Source organism: Oryx dammah, unplaced genomic scaffold, assembly GCF_014754425.2.
Source record: "Oryx dammah isolate SB20612 unplaced genomic scaffold, SCBI_Odam_1.1 HiC_scaffold_11050, whole genome shotgun sequence".
NCBI classification, from domain to species: Eukaryota; Metazoa; Chordata; class Mammalia; order Artiodactyla; family Bovidae; genus Oryx; species Oryx dammah.
In genome coordinates, this window is record NW_024080444.1 from 1,056,511 (window position 1) to 1,077,003 (window position 20,493).

The following is a 20,493-nucleotide window of genomic DNA, read 5'->3' on the forward strand; positions in this document are numbered from 1 at the left end:
GTGCACTTGAGAAAAAAGTGAAATTCATTGTTTTGTGGTGAAATGTCCTATAGATATCAATTAGGTCTAACTGGTCCATTGTATCATTTAAAGTTTGTGTTTCCTTGCTAATTTTCTGTTTAGTTGATCTATACATAGGTGTGAGTGGGGTATTAAGGTCTCCCACTATTCTTGTGTTACTGTTAATTTCCCCTTCCATACTTGTTAGCATTTGCCTTACGTATTGTGGTGCTCCTATGTTGGGTGCATATATATTTATGATTGTTATATCTGCTTCTTGGATTCTTTGCTCATTATGTAGTGTCTTTCTTTCTCTCTTTTCACAGCCTTCATTTCAAAGTCTATTTTCTGATATGACTATTGCTACTCCTGCTTTCTTTTTGTCTCCATTTGCATGAAATATCTTTTTCCAGCCCTTTACTTTCAGTCTGTATGTGTCCCTTGTTTTGAGGTGGGTCTCTTGTAGACAGCATATATAGGGGTCTTGTTTTTGTATCCATTCAGCCAGTCTTTGTCTTTTGGTTGGGGCATTCAACCCATTTACATTTAAGGTAATTATTGATAAGTATGATCCCATTGCCATTTACTTTGTTGTTTTGGGTTTGAGTTTATACACCTTTTCTGTGTTTCTTGTTTAGAGAAGATCCTTTAGAATTTGTTGAAGAGCTGGTTTGGTGGTTCTGAATTCTCTCAGTTTTTGCTTGTCTGTAAAGCTTTTGATTTCTCCTTCATATTTGAATGAGATCCTTGCTGGGTACAGTAATCTGGGTTGTAGGTTTTTCTCTTTCATCACTTTAAGTATGTTCTGCCATTCCCTTCTTGCCTGAAGAGTTTCTATTGAAAGATCAGCTGTTATCCTTATGGGAACCCCCTTGTGTGTTATTTGTTGTTTTTCCCTTGCTGCTTTTAATATTTATTCTTTGTGTTTGATCTTCATTAATTTGAATAATTTGTGTCTTGGGGTGTTTTGCCTTGGGTTTTTCCTGTTTGGGACTCTCTGGGTTTCTTGGACTTGAATGGCTATTTCCTTACCCATCTTAGGGAAGTTTTCAACTATTATCTCCTCAAGTATTTTCTCATGGCCTTTCTTTTTGTCTTCTTCTTCTGGGACTCCTACAATTCAAATGTTGGGACATTTGACATTATCCCAGAGGTCTCTGAGGTTGTCCTCATTTATTTTAATTCTTTTTTCTTTTTTCCTCCCTGCTTCATTTATTCCTACCATTCTGTCTTCCACCTCACTTATCCTATCTTCTGCCTCAGTTATTCTACTGTTGGTTCCCTCCAGAGTATTTTTGATCTCAGTTATTGCATTATTCATTATTGATTGACTCTTTTTTATTTCTTCTATGTCCTTGTTAAATATTTCTTGCATCATTTCTCAATCCTTGTCTCCAGACTATTTATCTGTAACTCCATTTTGTCTTCAAGATTTTGAATCATTTTTACTATCATTATTCTGAATTCTTTTTCAGGTAGACTCCCTATCTCCTCCTCTTTTGTTTGGTTTGGTGGGCATTTATCATATTCCTTTACCTGCTGAATATTTCTCTGCCTTCTCTTCCTCTCTAGATTGCTGTGTTTGGGGTGGCCTTTCTGGATGCTGAAAGTTTGTGGTTCCTCTTTATTGTGGAGGTTCCTCCCTGCAGGTGAGGTTGGAGGAGTGGCCTGTCAAGGTTTCCAGGTTAGGGAAGCTTGCGTTGGTGTTCTGGTGGGTGAAGCTAGATCTCTTCTCTCTGGAGTGCAATGAAGTGTCCAGTAGTGAGTTTTGAGGTGTCTATGGGTTTGGTGTGACTTTTGGCCACCTGTATTTTAATGCTTAGGGTTATGTTCCTATGTTGTTGGAGAATTAGCTTGGTATGTCTTGCTCTGAAACTTGTTGGCTCTTTGGTGGAGCTTGGTTTCAGTGTAGGTATGGAGGCTTTTGGATGAGCTCTTGTTGATTAATATTCCCTGCAGTCAGGAGTTTTCTGATAATCTCAAGTTTTGATTTTAAGCCTCCTGCCTCCGGATTTTGGTCTTATTCTTACAGTAGCTTCAAGACTTCTCCACTGATACTGCACCAATGATAAAACATCTAGATTAATGGAGAAAAGATTCTCCACAGTGAGGGACACCCAGAGAGGTTTGCAGAGTTATATGGAGGAGAGAAGAGGGAGGAGGGAGATAGAGGTGATCAGGAGGAGAAGAGGGGGAATCAAAAGGGGAGAGAACAATCTAGCCAGTAAATAGTTACCTATGTGCTCTCCACAGTCAGGGAACACCCAGAGAGGTTCACAGAGTTACAAAGAGAAGAGAACAGGGAAGAAGGAGATAGAGGTGACTAGGAGAAGAGGGGGAATCAAAAAGAGAGAGACAGATCTAGTCAGTCATCAGTTTCCTAAGTGTTCTCCACAGTCCAGAATACCCAAAGAGATTCACAGAGTTGGGTAGAGAAGAGAAGGGGGAGGGAGGGAATAGAGGTGACTTGGGGTAGAAAAAGGAGAGTCAAAAGGGGGATAGGGCAATCAGGACAGCAATCACACTCCTAAGTAAAAATGGTTACTGAAGATTGGATTCTTAAAGGTACAAAATTGATAACAAATACCAAAAAACAAAGATTAAAAATCTAGAGTAGAGGTTAGACTCTCAAAAATACAATATTAAAAAAACAAAATCACAAAAAGTATTAAAAATATAAAGGAAATTTGCTTTAAAAATAGGACTTTTTTTTTTTTTGCAAGGTAATCAGTTCAGTTCAGTCGCTCAGTCATGTATGACTCTTTGCAACCCCATGAATCGCAGCACGCCAGGCCTCCCTGTCCATCACCAACTCCTGGAGTTCACTCAAACTCATGTCCTTTGAGTCGATGATGCCATCCAGATATCTCACCCTCTGTCATTCCCTTTTCCTCTTGCCCCCAATCCCTCCCAGCATCAGGGTCTTTCACAATGAGTCAACTCTTTGCATGAGGTGGCCAAAGTATTAGAGTTTCAGCTTTAGCATCAGTCTTTCCAATGAACACCCAGGACTGATCTCCTTTAGGATGGACTGGTTGGATCTCCTTGTAGTCCAAGGGACTCTCAAGAGTCTTCTCCAACACCACAGTTCAAAAACATCTGTTCTTCAGTGCTCAACTTTCTTCACAGTCCAACTCTCACATCCATACATGACCACTGGAAAAACCATAGCCTTGACTAGATGGACCTTTGTTGGCAAAATATTATCTCTGCTTTTGAATATGCTATCTAGGTTGGTCATAACTTTTCTTCCAAGGAGTAGGTGTCTTTTAATTTCATGGCTGCAATCACCATCTGCAGTGATTTTGGAGCCCCCGAAACAACAAAGTCTGACACTGTTTCCACGGTTTCCCCATCTATTTGCCAAGAAGTGATGGGACCAGATGCCATGATCTTCGTTTTCTGAATGTTGAGCTTTAAGCCAACTCTCTCACTCTCCTCTTTCACTTTCTTCAAGAGGCTTTTTAGTTCCTCTTCACTTTCTGCCATAAGGGTGGTGTCATCTGCATATCTGAGGTTATTGATATTTCTCCCGGCAATCTTGATTCCAGCCTGTGCTTCATCCAGCCCAGTGTGTCTCATGATGTACTCTGCATATAAGTTAAATAACAGGGTGACAATATACAGCCTTGATGTACTCCTTTTCCTATTTGGAACCAGTCTGTTGTTCCATGTCCAGTTCTAACTGTTGCTTCCTGACCTGCATACAGATTTCTCAAGAGGCAGGTCAGGTGGTCTGGTATTCCCATCCCTTTCAGAATTTTCCACAGTTTATTGTGATCCACACAGTCAAAGAATTTGGCATAGTCAATAAAGCAGAAATAGATGTTTTTCTGGAACTCTCTTGCTTTTTCAGTGATCCAGCGATGTTGGCAATTTGATCTCTGGTTCCTCTGCTTTTTCTAAAGCTTGAAGGTAATAGTAGGTTATCAAAGTGAAAATTAAAGGAGTAATAAATAACTTAATAATAAAAAATGATAATAGTAAAATATATCTAGGAATTTCTCTGGAGCTTTTGAGGGCAGTGTGGGGTCAGTTCAGTTTCAGATAGTTCCTTGTTCCAGCTTATACTTCTTCTCATGGTCTATAGGCCCCTTCCAATGTAGTCAGTTGCTAACTACAGGGTTTTAATCTGTTGTACCTGTCACTTCCAAAGCAATTCCCTCTTCTTTATTTTGGCTTCCTTTGTTTGCAAGTCTCTTCAGTATCTAATTTCCACCCTGACCTGACACAAGGGGGCGAAGGTGATCACTTATTTAGGGTCACTTGTTCAGTTGTGCTATGGGGAGGGAGGAAAACTGCAAACAAATATCACTGGTGTGTGTGGGGAGTGCTCACAGTGTCTGGGCCACACTGGGTTTGCCCCTGCTCATGGCATGTGTGCTTTCCCGGTCTACACTCTTCAGGCTCCATGTTGCCCTGCAGGGGAACTGTCTAAAGCAGGCCCTGGGTTGCGTACACTTCCCAGGTCTAAGCCACTCAGGTTCAGGTTCTCTGGTACTCCACAAAAGCACAGACTCATCTGGGCCTGAGTTTGTGCCCTTCCCAGGTCTGAGCAGTTCAGGCTACCAGGTGCTTGGCGAGCACACTCTCCCCAGGTGGGTGGTGCCATCTTATCACCTCCCTGGTTCCAGCCACTCAGTTTCCTGGGTGTGCAGCAGGAGCACCATCTCAGGTCTGCCATGTGTCTCCTCTGGGGAGTTGATCTCAGGCTGCAGCCCTCCTGGTGGATGTCAACTGTCCAGGATCCCAGGAAGACTTGGTTAGCAACTGGGAGGCTGCTTGCAGTTTGGTAGAGAATGCTGTCTCTGGGGCCAAGATTTCCCCTTGCCTTCCTTTTGAAGACAATGGGCACCTTTCTGGGTGCCTAGTGTCTTCTGCCAGCATTCAGAATTTGTTTTGTGGAATTTGCTCAGCGTTCAAGTGATCTTTTGATGAATTTCTGGGGGAGAAAGTGGTCTCCCTGTCCTATTCCTCTGCCATCTTAGGACTGCCCCAAGGGTTATGTTAACCAGCGTTGTTTTTACAGATTTTTTGACCCCAAATTTCCTGTCTCAGGTGGTAAGAATGTCTTCCTCCTGGTGCGCGGAGGATACCTTCCACATGGGAGTTTTATGACCTGTTTCAGGGAAGAAGAGTAAGGAGTATGGGGTCAGAGTTATCTTTTTGCTTCTGCTGTTTTCTCAGATTCCTTCAGCTTAAGAGATTCAATATGCCATTCAGTGTTTTGGGGTAGTCTGTCCTGAACCCCATCACTACTGCTAATGTTCCCATCCATGCATCCTTACCAATACTAATTATCTATCATTCTAACTCTTTTTCGGGTTGGGGAGCACACTGTGAGGCATGTATCCAGACCAGAGATCAAACCTGTGCCCCTGAAGTGGAAGCTCTGAGCTCTGACCACTCGACCACCAGGGAATTCCTATCATTCTAATTCTTTTTTTTTTTTTTTAATTCTAATTCTTAATGACAAGTTGTATGTGGTAATTTTTTAAACAGCAGTGGCACCCCACTCCAGTACTCTTGCCTGGAATATCCCATGGACAGAGGAGCCTGGTAGGCTGCAGTCCCTGAGGTCACTAAGAGTCGGACACAACTGAGCGACTTCACTTTCACTTTTCACTTTCCTTCATTGGAGAAGGAAATGGCAACCCACTCCAGTGTTCTTGCCTGGAGAATCCCAGGGATGGGGGAGCCTGCTGGGCTGCCGTCCATGGGGTCGCACAGAGTCGGACACGACTGGAGCGACTTAGCAGCAGCAATAGAAAACTAATACAAACAGCTTTTAAAAATTTTCTTTTTACGTAAGTATACATGTGTGACACCATCATCTCCAATACAGAGGTTGGAGGCATGTGCCTTGAGGAGGAGAGTGGGAGCATGTAAATGGCTTGAGGCTGATGGTCTGAAGCCAGAGGCCTCAACAACAGACTTCTTTGAAAGGAGCCAGAGCAGGACACGGGCTTCCCTGGTGGCTCAGACAGTAAAGACTCTACTTGCAATGCAGGAGACCTGGGTTCAATCCCTGGGTTGGGAAGATCCCCTGGAAAAGAAAATGGAAACCCACTCCAGTATTCTTGCCTGGAGAATTACATGGACAGAGGAGCCTGGTGGGCCAGTCCATGAGGTCCGAAAGAGTCGGCCATGTTTGAATGAAAAGCGCAGAACATGAAGGTGATGCTAGATGTCAACAGGGTTCCTGAAAATGACCAGGAGACTTTGCAAGGAGATGGTTGACTTTGAGAACATGACCACCATGTGATTAATTTTGGATTGGACAAGCTAGGAAATAAGTAATTACTTTCTGTTCCTTCCCCTCCTTGACTATGTAGCTTAAGGACTGTATGTTACACATGGCTAGGTCCTAGAATATTTCTTGGCCTAAAGTAAGTACTCATTAAATGTTTATTGGATAGAGAGCTACATTCTCCTGACATTCTTTTCTATTTGCAAAATAGACAATTTTCTCCTATATTGAAATGACATTTATTTTTGCCTTTTACCTCAAAGTCCCAGCTACTGCTTAACTCTAAACTTCACTTCACTGCCAACTTTGGCTTAGAAATGTTCAACATTGGACATCTCAGTTTCAATACTGTCCCCACAACTTGGTCTCAATCTTCTATATTCTGGTCTCACAGCACTTTGTAACGCACACATTTGGGGTTTAGGACATGACCTTGAGTCAGAAGCCCCTGGGCTTGGTGAGTGGTTCCTATAGCACCTCTCCCTGATTGACACCTCTTCCAGCCCTAATCAGCCCTGAGAAGCCCTGCTTACCTTTTGAGACAAGGTCACCTCAACAAGGTCAACTTCTTCATCCCCACAGGCAGAATTAGTCATCCCTTTTTTAGCTTCCCAGCACTTTATTTTCACTCTAACAGACCTTACACTGGGATCTAATTTCTCTCTTAACATGTTTCTTTTGCAGTGGAAGAAAAGCCATCTCATCAAGGAGCTTATCCAGGCCCTCACTGGCTAACACAGTGCCTAGCACACCGGTGATGCTTGTTTTCATCAGTTTTCCAGAGAAACAAAACCAATTACATAAATAGATAGGTAGGTAGATAGATTTTCAAGAATTGGCTTACGTGCTTGTGGAAGCTGGCAAGACTGAAATTAGTAGACTAGATGTTCAGGTAACATTTGGTATCATAGTCTTGAGTCTGAAATCCACCAGGTAGGCTTGCAGGCTGGAAACCCAAGCTGAGTCTCTCTGTAGCAGTCTTCAGGCATAATAGCTTCTTCTCAGTAACATCTTGACCAGCATTTAACCAAACAATTGGCATCATAACCCCACCAAGTTGACACATAAATTTAACCATCTCAGTGCTCAATAAACGTTTATTTGCAAAAATTAATAGATGTCTAATAAGCCTTCCAGAAGTCCAGAGAAGAGAGAAATGGACTTTGGCACAGATTTTCAAACTTAAAATGTTCTCAAGTAATAGAATAACCATGTTCATTCACTGAGGAGGTAACCATCAGAACCGCACCCTTCTCCCACCAAAAAAAGAAAAATAGAGCCAGAGAGAAAGAACTAGAGAGGATATATATGACTGTGAGTCAGACAAATTTCTATACATGGATGCATGCAATGTATCTATCCAATTAATTTTATTCCTCGGAGAAGGCAATGGCAACCCACTCCAGTATCCAATTAATTTTATTCCAGAGGGTGGCAATATGGCTGTATAATAAACTTGAATAAAAATTATTTATTTTACCATTAATTGCTGTGGCACCAACAAAAACACTGTCAGAGACAAACAAGAATGCTTTAAAGTGATTCTTTGTAGAGACTAAAAATGACTAATTCCAGAGTGTCATCTCCAGGTTTTGACTGGGGCATGAAGCCAGCATGGTGCAGGTACGACTGAGACTGAGGGCCACTGGTTAGGGGCCCTGCCTGGACAGAGCCTTCTTTTCTAAAATGGTGTTTCCCAGGCTGGACTCTTTCCCTCAAGTCTCTCAGGAGGCAAGAGGAGAAAGATTCGGGGCTTTTACAGAAAAAAAGAGTTCCCTCATGTATAAGTTGGGCATAATAATAATAATGAGAAATATTAAGCTGAGCCATATGAAATCATTGATGTTCAACCATTTCTGGATTCCAGCAACGGCAGTTTCATGTGAGTAAGCAAAATAGGTGAGCTATTAAGCAAAGAGTAGAGGTACACGGTAGGTGATCGGTGACTGCTGCTTCTCATCTTTGTCATGAGGCTTGGGCTGGAGGCTGAGGTGGACCCTGGTCTAGAGGAACCAAAGGCAACTCAGCCCCCGAGGTGGACAGGGGGGTTCTTCCTCCAAAATACCCTGGTTCAGTACACTGAGGAAAAAGAATCTTGAGGTCGAAAAGACTAGGACCACATGGAAAAACGAATGGGGAGCTGGTGGACCAAAGTCCTTATTTGTTCAGTATGATAAATTGCAGAAGCAACAGTGACTGTTTTTTCCTACAGTTACACCCTGAAGTGCACAAAGAGATGGAGAAATGAAAGGGACTGCAGTTCTCAAAAGTCAAACAGAGGAAGAAAAAATGAGAAACAAGAAGGGTGGGATAATACTGACGCTATCATCAGCTCCTCAACCCATCACATCGAAATCAAATTATTGCTAATTAAATAAATGTGTGAATGTTTCACAATTTTCATAATGCCTCTGTTAGTGTTACCATCCCTGCTTTACAGAGAAGAAAACCAAAGGGGAAGAGATTAGATAATTTAAAAAAAAATTATTCCAGTTAAGTCAAATGCTATTTCCCACTAGTTAAGAATGCTGTGTAGTATGTAGACAACTGGCTTTCAGTACCTTTCTTCTCTCGATTTCATAAATTCTCTTTTCATAGAAAATGACTGCTTGAGTAGTCTCAGTAAAGCACATTCTGTTTCATGTTGTTACATGCTCAGCTTCCCCACTTCAGGGCACTATGTAAGTGTGACTTTTCAAATTGACTTTCTTATGCAATTGCCAATTATTTCTTCCTGTTCTAGAATATCTATTTTTCATTGTATGATTTTTATTATTTAGGTTATGTTCACTCCAATTGAACAAGGATGCAAAATGGGGGAAAATTCTTCTGTGCTTCAGAAGGTAGAGATGTTAGTAATGTTCATGAATGCAAGCTGCTGGCCTGTCAACTCTTCCATCCAAGAAGAAAACAACAGAAATACCTAATGGTTTGAATTGGATTTTTTTAAAAGATCAATCTGAAGGGTAAACAGCATCTTTTTCTGCATATAGCATCCATGCTGTCTCATTATAGAAACTTTGAAAATTACAGGACAATATAAAGAAGAAATAATAATTCAAAATTCTTCTTCCATGAAAGAGCCACTGTGAACCCTGCTGTGGTTGCTTCATTTCATCTTGGAAAAGAGGTTCTTTCAGATAAAAGAATCCTGCTGCAAAATAATCAGTGAAATGATTTTCCAAAATTCAAGGGAGAAAGGTGAACTGGTTGGTAATCATTTAATGCTTTCGACACTTCCTCAGTTCAGTTCAGTTGCTCAGTCGTGTCCGACTCTTTGCGACCCCTGTAGTACGCCAGGCTTCCGTGTCCATCACCAACTCCCTCTCATGTCCATTGAGTTGGTGATGCCATCTAACCATCTTCTCCTCTGTTGTCCCCTTCTCCTCCTACTTTCAATCTTTCCCAGCATCAGGGTCTTTTCCAATGAGTCTGTTCTTAGCCTCAGGTGGCCAAACCCCTCCTCATATATAGTCATTTCTTAGTCCGGAGGACAGTGTAAACTTTGAGATTGCTTCAAAATGCCTTCAGGCCCTCATGTAGTGTTAGTGTTAGTTGCTCAGTCATGTCCCACTCTTTGGACCCCATGAACTATAGCCCTCCAGGCTTCTCTGTCCATGGAATTCTCCGGGCTAGAATTCTGGAGTGGGTAGATTTCCGGGGGACCTTCCCTATCCCAGGATCAAACCCTCGTCTCCTGCATTGCAGGCGGATTCTTTACTGTCTGAGCCACCAGGGAAGCCCTCAGGCTCTCATAGATAAAACACTTTTGCTAGAGTCGCTACATTAATAAGCAATACCAGCCAAATGTCAAGGTCGTCGGATCTTTTTGAAATTGGGCATACTCCTGAATATTATAGTAGGGCTGTGGAATTTGTAATTTAAGGGCTTTTTTTGGTGGGGGGTAATTTTGATTTAAGTGCAACTGATTTCCATGAATGCTTCTACTGGTGCAAACATTTTGGGAAAGCGACAAGTGAATAAATGATGATCTAACTTTGAAGTAACTGAAGAGAGGGACAAAGATTGGAGGATTGGTATTCTGTCCAGCTCTCTGCAGGGGTTAAGCTGGAAGCTGGAGGAGCTGATTTATTGAGAAACTTTAGGGTGTTGAGACCCTGCTCCTTCAGAGTTCATGGCACACGATGACACAGAGCTGGGGCAGAGGCCAGCCTTCTCGGGCACCGGAGTTAGATGTGGGAGAGAACATATTAGGGGCTGATATTGGAGATCTCCCAAAGATACTGTTAGCAGCAACCCTAGTGGAGACATTACAAATGGCCTAACAGGCAGGGGCTGTCCTAGGAGGAAGACAATGAGAGGAAGCCAGAAGATCTCCCAGGAAATTAGAGAGGAGGTGGAGGGAGGATTTTGCAAGGATGGTTAGAGATTCTGTCTGAGTAAAAAGTGCAAAATTGGACACCAGGTACTTTCTTAGGAACTGCAGTTGGCTGCTAATACAGAGACCTGAAACCACAGAAGCCTAAACAAGATGGGCTAGAGTGTCACCTGTGTCCCGGGTTTATTCTCACTTTCTGCTCCACACCCTTAACAAGGGACACAGGGTCTTTCATGGTTTCAAGACAGGTACTGCTGCTCCTCCTACCACATCACTTTGGCAGAAGATGAAAGAATGGATATTAGTTTGCTAGTGCTATTATACCAAAGTACCATGGACTGGGGGGCTTAAACAACAGAAACATATCATAGTTCTGAAGGCTAGAAGCCAGAGGTCAAGGTGTTGACAGGTTAGTTCCTTCTGAGGCCGCTCTCCTTGTAGATGGCCACCTTCTCCTTGTGTCTTTTCACTGTACTCCCTCTATGTCTCTCTATGTCTGTGTCCCAATCTCCTCTTCTTATAAAGACGCCAGTCATATTGGATTAGGAGCTACCCTTATAACTTAATTCCTGTTTTAACTTAATTCCCTCTTTAGGAGCCCTGTATCCAAATGCAATCACATTCTAGGGATTAGGGCTTTTCCGTATGAATGTTGGAAGGGAACACAATTCAGCTGGTAACAAAGGAGGAAAGGTGGAAGGGTGGGTCTCAGCTGGCAGCCCTCCTTTAGTACACTTTTCATGAAGCCTCGGCCCACAACCATTCACTCTTACTGGTCAGGCTGTCCTTCCTGGAAAGGTGGTAAATGTAGTATTTTATGACTCAACACATGGCTGTTTCACTTACTAAACTTGGGTTTGGGTTTGGGTTGGTAAAGAAAAAGAGGAAATGGATATGCAAATGATCTAGCCAGATCAGGGTAATGAAGTTATTCTGACTCAGTGACTCTATAACACATGGCTGGATAGACTGTGAAAACAAATGCCGGGATGAGGAATAAGTGGATCCCCTTTCCGGACACTGCTGTGTCCAAGCGTCCATCCCCAGTGATATGGTAGGAGGGGAGGAGTTCCCCTGCAGGATGGATGGATCATCCAGGCAAGCAGTGACTCAAAATCAGTGGCAAAGACTCCACATTCCCAATGTCGGAGGCCCCGGCTCAACCCCTGGTCAGAGAACCAGATCCCACATGTCGCAACTAAGAGTTCACATGCTGTAACAGAGATCGAAGATCCCGCGTGCTGCAACTAAGACCCAGTGCAGCCAAAAAAAAAAAAAAAACCTGAAAGGAAATGGAAGCAAAGAGAAGAGAATGAAGGAGAGAAAGGAGAGGACAGGTGGAGGGAGGCAGAAAAGGAGGGAAAGAGAGATCATGAACAAGCATGGAGGCAACGTCAGGGGTGGGGAGAGGGGGTGTTGGGCAGGTCAGCTGGGAGTAGTCCTAATGAAAACCCGGCAGGCTTGCAGTGGAAAGCTGCAGTTCTTTGTTACTTCTTTGGAGAAGAGGGAATTCTCCTATTTGGTGTTAACCTCTGCTCATCTACCAGCTTCCTGAGTTCTGGGTCATTGATTTCCCATGCTGCTACAATGACTACTGTAAATATTGGGCTAATTTTGCTCATTTCTTTCAGGCCACTGTCCTCGATCCCTATGCCTTGGTCCTTGTGTATGTATTAGTCATTGAGGTGTTTATTGCAAAGTGTTATTTGACTTCCGATGCAAATTCAGCAGTGCCCTTTCTATCTGCTGAGGTCCCCAGAGTGGGAGGGAAAGAGGGTGTTATCATAGTGATTAGATGACTGGCTGAACACAAAGCTAAGCACCCTCCTGTAGAAGGGCAGGAAGAAGTGGTTCATTACTCTCTCCCCTGATGAGTCATAGCCGATTTAAATAACTCCTTCACTTTCCGTTAGAAGCTGATGTCTACTGGGAAAGAAAATCAGAGCAATGGTCAAGGTGGCAAAGGATTTTTCTTCAACCAACATCATCCTGATTTTCTGTTGTAAGATCCTAACTAAGATATTGGTGGGAATTCCCTGGCAGTCCAATGGTTAGGACTCTGTGCTTCAACTGTAGAGTGCTCACTGCAGGAGAATCAAGAGATGGGGATTTGCATCCTGGGTTGGGAAGATTCCCTGGAGGAAGGCATGGCAACTCACACCAGTATTTTTGCCTGGAGAATCCCATGGACAGAGGAGCCTGGTGGGCTACAGTCCATAGGGTTGCAAAGAGTCAGACATGACTGAAGCGACGTAGCAGAGCACAAATAAAATTCATCAGTTCTGGTCCTCGGTATTTACCTATGAGAAATGAAAAGTTATGGTGAAGAAAAACCTGTATGTGAGTGTTGCTATCTACTTCATTCATAATCACCAAGAATGGAAACAACCCAAATATGCTCCAAGTGGTGAATGAAGAAACACATTGTGTTTCATTCACGCAATGCAATATTCCTCAACAACAAAAAGGAAAAGACTATTGGTACACACGATAACCTGGATACATCTCAAAGGCATCATGCTGAAAAAAGAAGCCAATTTAGAAAGTCTTCATGAATCTTTTTAAATGAGGTTCTAGGGAAGGCAAAACTGTAGGAATAGAAAACAGATCAGCGGTCACCAGTGCCTGAGTTGGGGGTAGGAATGACAACAGAGAAGCATGAAGGAAACTGTTGGGGTGAAGGAACTTTTCTACATCTTGATTATAGTTATGAGACCATAAGTTCTTGTCAAACCTCATAAATCTATACACTAGAAAGGATGATTTTAGTGTATACAAATTATACCTTAAGGAATATGATATTAAAAAACCCTTAGTCCCTTTATGGTCATTCTTGTAATCTTTTATTTTGTGGGAAGATGTGGTAGAAAAAAAATGAATTTTAGTAAATCATTACATTTTTCAGAAGTACTTGATGGACTATAACAAACATTTTTCTCTGGGATAACCAAAATTTTCTGTGAACCAGAAATTCTCATTTATTTCAGTTTTATTTATAGATTATTTTAGAATAGGAACATTTTGTAACTAATGTAGTGGAAAAAATCAACATGTGAATGGTAGGTTATATTTAAACTTATTTGAAGTCATGTTTGGTAAACAGAAATTTGCTTTTTAAATAGCTATATCTAGTGATCTAGTGATTTTCCACTTAGTAGTGTATTCAAAGAAACCAATTAGAGCATACAGGACATTCATGCAAATTTTGTTTATAGCAGTGAAAAATGAGGAGTAACCTAAATGATCGTCTAAAAAAATCTGGTGACATAAGCAGTGTGTGTATGTTTTGTTTTTTTTTTTTTTTAAGTCATGTCCAACTCTTTGCAACCCCATGGACTGTATAGTCCATGGAATTCTCTAGGCCAGAATACTGGAGTGGGTAGCCTTTCCCTTCTCCAGGGGATCTTCCCAACCCAGGAATCAAACCAGGGTCTCCTGTATTGCAAGAGGATTTTTTACCAACTGAACAATCCATTAAAAACTATAGCTCTATATTTATTAACACAGAAAGCAGGCATGATATAATAAGTGAAAAAACAGGCCACAAAGCAGAATATTGTGTTGTGATTTCATTTTTTAAAAATGCGTGTGAGTGTGTATATTTTGTGAGTATATTTAGAAAAAATCTTGGAAGCTTAGAACAACAAACTATGAAAGTAGTAAAGTATTTACTCATGGCAGGACTACAGAGCCAACACTTTACATTAAGACACTTTTTAATTTGAAAAACAAATCTATTTCCACTTTTTAAAAGGAACAAGACTTGTTTTCTGTGGCCGCACCCATCACCAAATCATTAAATACTTGAAAATAATGGATATCATGTGAGTGAAAAAAAAAGTTTTACTTACATAAACATGGCTAGTCCAGGCAGTTTAGCCTTTATAAATATGAAATGTATAAGACGGAAGGAAAAAATTAGAGAGGGCTGCAGGAGTTCAGCACATGCGACAAGGATATGTAAAAATAGCACAGTGGCCCAGTGACCTCAAAAAAATGCTAGCAAAAATATACTCTCTGGAAGTAAATACTGCAAATAACAAGGCCAGGAAATCTCAACTCATTCCACAATGAGAAATAACAAGAGAACCGGCATGATACCAATACTAAAATCCTAAAAGACAAAAAGTGGGAAAGAGCATGTACCCACTGGCATATTGAAAATATATAACCAGCAAGGACCTACTGTACAGCACAGGGAACTCTGCTCAATGTTATGTGGCAGCCTGGATGGGAGGGGAGTTTGGGGGAGAGTGGATACATGTATATATACAGCTGAGTCCCTTTGCTGTTTGTCTGAAACTATCACAACATTATTTGTTAGTTAGCTACACCCCAATACAAAATAAAAAGTTAAAAAAAAAATAAGAAAGAGCAGTAATACCAGCCTAGAAAATTAGCTGAAAATAGTGATGAAGAAAATCACTAAACATGCTGAGAATTTTTTATTTTTTATTTTTAAAATTTATTTATTTTTTATTTTACTTTACAATTCTGTATTGGTTTTGCCATACATTGACACTGAGAATTTTTAAAAAAAATATAAAGCATTGCTTCTCTAAAGAAAACACAAACATAGAAATGTAAGAACTTATGACCAAGATGATGAGAAAAAGGAGGACATGGCCAGAGCAGGAGGAAATGAAATATGGGCAGGAGTTTATTCTAGAAGTCTGAAAACTGGAAATACATTAATAAGTTTTATCATATTAGTAGATTGGATGAAGAAACTCATATAAGTGTCTCTATATTGCTGAAAATACATCTGACCAAATTCAACAACTATGCTTGATGAAAATACTGAAAAAAATACAGATAACATGGTAAAAGAAATTGATTTCAGCTTGAAACCCAATGTCATGCTTTATGGCAGAACTTAAAATATTTCTGATATAGTCACGAACAGGATAAAAATGTCCATTGTCACTATTGTTATTTAGCAGAGTGCTGGAGATGTTAGCTGATGCAATTAGATAAGAGAAAGAAATTAGAGGTATAAAAATTAGAAAGTGAAATTACCACTATTGGAAGAAGTTATGATTGCAAAACTTGGGAAACACAAAATAATTGAACAAGAGACGACTTCACCTGATAAAATCAATGTTAGGTACAAGCATAATAACATATATGTACAAATTACAATCAGATAAAAGGAAGAAAGCCTCATTTAAAGTAGCAACAATGACAAGAAAAGTAAAATACCTAGGAATAGACTAAACAAAAAATGTTGCAAGACCCATATGAGGATGAATTTCTCTTAAAGCTGTGAAAGAAATCTTGACCAAATAGCAGGACATATAATGTTCTTGGAAGGTAAAAGTCACCATTATGAATATCTTAATTCTCCTTAAGGTAACATAAATTTAATTCACTTTCCACAAAGATTTATTTTATTGAAAATGTTTTAGTTTTGAAAACTTAATCTTAAATCACATATAAAACATTAGCTAAGAAAACCTGAAAATAAAAGCAATGATAGAAGCTGCTCCCAGTTTGGAGCCTCCCAAGCATAAAAATGGCAACCTACTCCAGTATTCTTGTCTGGGAAATCCCATGGACAGAGGAGCCTGACGGGCTACAGTCTATGGGGTTGCAAAAGAGTTGGACATGACCTAGCGCCTAAAGAGCAAACAAATAAAGCATAACATACTGCTTGAACGACAGCTACTTGCATTGTTTAATCTGTCATCAATTTAAGTTGTTTTGTCAAATGGGTATGCTGTTACCTTTCATTGTATTAAACCACATTCTCAAGTCTATAAAGCAACCAATTAATACTTTTTTTTCCATGTGATGCACTCCTCAAGGGCTATTAAAAAAAAACACACACAAAAACAATACTAGGAAAACAAACATTACATTGACTGCTTTGATTTTGAAAAAATTGCAGATGGTTAAAATGACTGAAATGGTGGCACCTTGACCAGCTTTTTCCCCTCCTATGTTAACAGCTCTTTTGTTTTGTGAGTGAGTTGTTTCAACTTTGGCTGTGCTTGGATAATTTTAAAAAAAGAAGCCAACAAAGCCGAGTCTAGCTCCAATCCAGAAAAACTGAATCAGAATCTCTGAGATGGAGTCAACTGGGGCTTTTTTTTTTTAATTGCCGTATCAAACTCCTCCCCTTCTACTTCCTCCTCTTTCTTCTCCTGAAATTTAAGAAATAAAAGTTAATAATGCATCTGAAGCTCGTCATGTAACCCTTCACCCATACAGAGGTATACACTGTCCTCATTGTCTCTTTTCATGTAGGAGATTTTCATAGGCCTTTTGACTTACAAGCTGATTTAGAGCATCATTCTCCTCATTGCCACCTTCCAAGCACAGTTATTAAAGCTCCCATATAAAGAGTAGCTGTATTATTACCATATTTCTTACTCTGAACAATGTGCACCAACAAACGATCATTTCAATCAGGAGCTGTTGCTTCTACTAAAATTTGCTTCTAAATTGATTTGCTGTATACAGATTTATCCCAGGCTAGACTTGCTATTTTATCCGTCATAGCTATTTTTGTCACATAATTAGTAGGAATAAAATTGAATGAAGATATTTTGAAAGTAAATAAAGGTTCTTGAGAATTATTGACATAGTTGGGAATTTCTCAACTCAGGGTATATGTCTAAAGAAATCAGCTTCCTAGGTGGTGTAAACCAAGGAGAGGTGTAGTCATGGTGGGAAAGTGACATATCCTGGGTGCTTAGGCTTGTTCTATCTCCTATGCATAATTGATATGAAAAATTGAGTTCTACAAGTTATTGATATTTGAGTTAAGGAATATGGACTTTAAAAGAAGATAATTAAGATGAAAAGTAAATGTCTATAACCAACATAAGTGATGGAAAGAAAACAGGGAGCTTCTTTTCAAAAGGATGGGGAAAGATGTCTCCGATACTGCAGCAAGCTCTTCTCTAGAGATTTCAGTTCAGTTCAGTCGCTCAGTCGTGTCTGACTCTTTGCGACCCCATGAATCACAGCACCTGTCCATCACCAACTCCTGGAGTTCACTCAGACTCACGTCCATCGAGTCCGTGATGCCATCCAGCCATCTCATCCTCTGTCGTCCCCTTCTCCTCCTGCCCCCAATCCCTCCCAGCATCAGACTCTTTTCCAATGTGTCAACTCTTCACATGAGGTGGCCAAAGGATTGGAGTTTCAGCTTTAGCATCAGTCCTTCCAAAGAAATCCCAGAGTTGATCTCCTTCAGAATGGACTGGTTGAATCTCCTTGCAGTCCAAGGGACTCTCAAGAGTCTTCTCCAACACCACAGTTCAAAATCATCAGTTCTTCGGTGCTCAGCTTTCTTCACAGTCCAACTCTCACATCCATACATGACCACTGGAAAAACCATAGCCTTGACTAGATGGACCTTTGTTGGCAAAGTAATGTCTCTGCTTTTGAATATGCTATCTAGGTTGGTCATAACTTTTCTTCCAAGGAGTAAGCGTCTTTTAATTTCATGGCTGCAATCACCATTTGCAAGTGTATTCAAATAGATGATTAATTATGATAGTGAAGGGGTCAGAGTATGCCACTGCTAAAATGGCACTTTGGCATATTTATTTTGAACTGAAGACAACTGAGAATCAACAGATGCAGAAAGAAGTCCTCTTAGAACGTCCCAATCTGACTAAAGGCAGAAACTTCTGATAAATGAGTACTGCCAGAAATCCCCTCTCCTGGGGAATTTTCTGGCCATGAAGAAGATGGAAAGTGGGCACCAAGATGGACCTGCACAAATAAACGTTATTAAAATAATACTAAAAAAACTCCTTCATGTAGATTGGGATTCCCCTGGCAGGCCAGTTGTTGGGACTTGGTGCCTCCATTGCTGAGGCCCCAGGTTCAATTCCTGGTTGGGGAACTAAGATCATGCAAACCACGTGGCATGGCCAAACAATAAATAAGTAAATAATACTTATTTTCCATTAATTTCCCCAGATATTTTCTTTTTAAAAAATTAATTAATTAATTTTAATTGGAGGCTAATTACTTTACAATATTGGGGTGGTTTTTGCCATGCATTGACGTGAATCAGTCATGGGTGTACATGATCTTCCCATCCTGAACCCCTCTCCCTCTTCCCTCTCCATCCCATCCCTCGGGGTCATCCCAGTGCACCGGCCCTGAGCACCCTGTCTCATGCATTGAACCTGGACTGGTGATCTATTTCACATATGGTAATATACATGTTTCAGTGCTATTCTCTCAAATCATCCCACCCTTGCCTTCTCCCACAGAGTCCAAAAGTCTGTTCTTTACATCTGTGTCTCTTTTACTGTCTCACATATATCCCATATATTTTCTTCTCACAATTTACTACCCCTAGAAGCTAAAAACCCTTTCTCTTTGTCTTATCACATCTCCACAAATTTATTTTTGTTGTTCTTTAGTCACTAAATCATGTCTGACTCTTTCATGACCCCATGGACTGTGGCCCGCCAGGTTCCTCTGTCCATGGAATTCTCCAGGCCAGTATACTGGAGTGGGTAGCCTTTTCCCTTCTCCAGGGGATCTTCCCAACCCAGGGTTCGAACCCAGGTCTCCCACATTGCAGGCAGATTCTTAACCAGCTGAGCCACAAGAGAAGCCCTTAGAAAGCTGAGTGCTGAAGAATTCATGCTTTCAAAGCATGGTACTGGAGAAGACTCTTGAGAGTCTCTTGGACAGCAAAGAGATCAAACTAGACAATCCTAAAGGAAATCAACTCTGAATATTCATTGGAAGGACTGATGCTGAACCTACAATACTTTGGCCACCTGATGCAAAAAGCTGACTCATTGGAAAAGACCCTGATGCTGGGAAAGATTGAGGGCAGGAGGAGAAGGGGGCAATAGAGGATGAGATGGTTGGGTGGCATCACTGACTCAATGGACATGAGTTTGAGCCAACTCAGGGAGATAGTGAAGGACAGGGAAGCCTAGTGTGTTGCAGTCCATGGGATCATGAAGAGTCAGATACGACTTAGCGACTGAACAACACCAATTCACAGAACAGAAGAGGGCAGAGGGAAAAGTTTCTTCCTACCCTACCCTACCTTAAAGAGATATCTTTCAAAATGAACACGAGACCCAAATTTCGCTAAAGAAATTTTTGTCCTGAAAAACAAAAGAAACTTGAGTCAGAAAGTATTCAGCTAAGTGATGAACAGAGCAGCTTAGAATATCTTTCTCTATTAAGAAAACTGGGAAAAAGTTGTTTGTTTTTATTATTTTTTAGCAGTAGGCAGTATTCTTGGTTTGCTGCCCTGAACTGGAAAATACATATTGAAGTCTATGGCAGAACACTGCCCCAGACCCCCCAGGTCGTCAGAATCACAGGCAGGCTCATTTGCAGCAGCATGGATAGACCTAGAGATTACCATACTAAGTGAGGTAAGTCAGAAAGTGAGTGAGTGAGTGAGTGAAATCGCTCAGTCGTGTCCGACTCATTGCGACCCCATGGACTGTAGCCTACCAGGCTCCTCTGTCCATGGGATTCTCTAGGCAAGAATACTGGAGTGGGTTGCCGTTTCCTTCTCCAGGGGGTCTTCCCAACCCAGGGATCAAACCTGGGTATCCCGCATCATAATCAGACACTTTATGGTCTGAGCCACCAGGGAAGTCAGGAAGTCAGAAAGAGTGAAGACAAATACCATACGATATCACTTAGATGCAGAATCTAAAATATGACACAAATGAAACCAATCTACACAACAGAAACAGACCCACAGACATAGGGAACAGACTTGTGGTTGCCAGAGGGGAGGGAGGAAGGAGAGGGACGAAGTGAGAGTTTCTATTAGATGAAAACTATTACATTTAGAATGGATAAACACCAAGGTCCATCCGTATGACACAGGTATCTGTATTTAATGTCCTGGGATAAACCATAATTGAAAAGAATATGAAAAAAAGAGTGTATATAT